Source organism: Microcebus murinus, chromosome 9 (genome assembly GCF_040939455.1).
Source record: "Microcebus murinus isolate Inina chromosome 9, M.murinus_Inina_mat1.0, whole genome shotgun sequence".
NCBI lineage: Eukaryota > Metazoa > Chordata > Mammalia > Primates > Cheirogaleidae > Microcebus > Microcebus murinus.
The window spans coordinates 30,481-31,132 of record NC_134112.1 but is presented as its reverse complement, the minus strand read 5'-3'; the positions used below and the strand labels follow the sequence as shown (position 1 = coordinate 31,132).

The 652-nt window shown below is 69.5% G+C and overlaps 1 pseudogene; it reads left to right on the top strand.

The window, feature by feature from the left end:
- Positions 1–315: 315 nt before the first annotated feature.
- Positions 316–434, top strand: LOC142873064 (uncharacterized; annotated as a pseudogene).
- Positions 435–652: the final 218 nt, after the last annotated feature.

Here is a 652-nt window from a genome sequence, read left to right as displayed (position 1 = left end):
GTGAAGGAGGCCAGGCAAGGAGAGGAGGGGGGCTTGAAGGTCTCCACCTTGGCGGGTCCAGCCGTGGAGGCGCATCTTGTGTGAGTGTGAGTGAGTGAGTGAGTGCGTGTGAGTGTGTGTGTATACAGAGACAGCCCCCAACCCCGGCCCGCCGCTCCCTGCCCGCCCCGCCTGTCACCTTCGTCCCTCGGAGCCCGCGGGACCCGGCCGGCGAACTCAACAGGCCCGACCCGGCGCGGGGCCTGGGGCGGGAGGAGGCGGCGGGGAAGCGCAGAGAGGCTCGGCTTCTTGAGCGGGGCAGGGGCGCCCTCCGCCGTCCACGGCCACACCACCCCGAACGCGCCCGATCCCGTCTGGTCTCGGAAGCTAAGCAGGCTCGGGCCTGGTTAGAACTTGGATGGGAGACCGCCCGGGAATACCGGGTGCCGTAGGCTTCTTCTTTTTTTTTTTGCCTCTGGTTCTGTCGCGTTTCTGGGAGTGCGGGGGCGGCCCGGGGTGGGGGGGACCCCCACCCTCGGCGCCCGCCGCGGTGCCTGGCGCCCCAGCCCGCACCGTGGGGCCTCCTCTTGTCCCGAGCCGTGACACCGCCGCCACGCGGCAGCATGCCTGGCTTCTGGACAGTCAGGTCTCAGACCAAAGGTCTGCTCTGTGG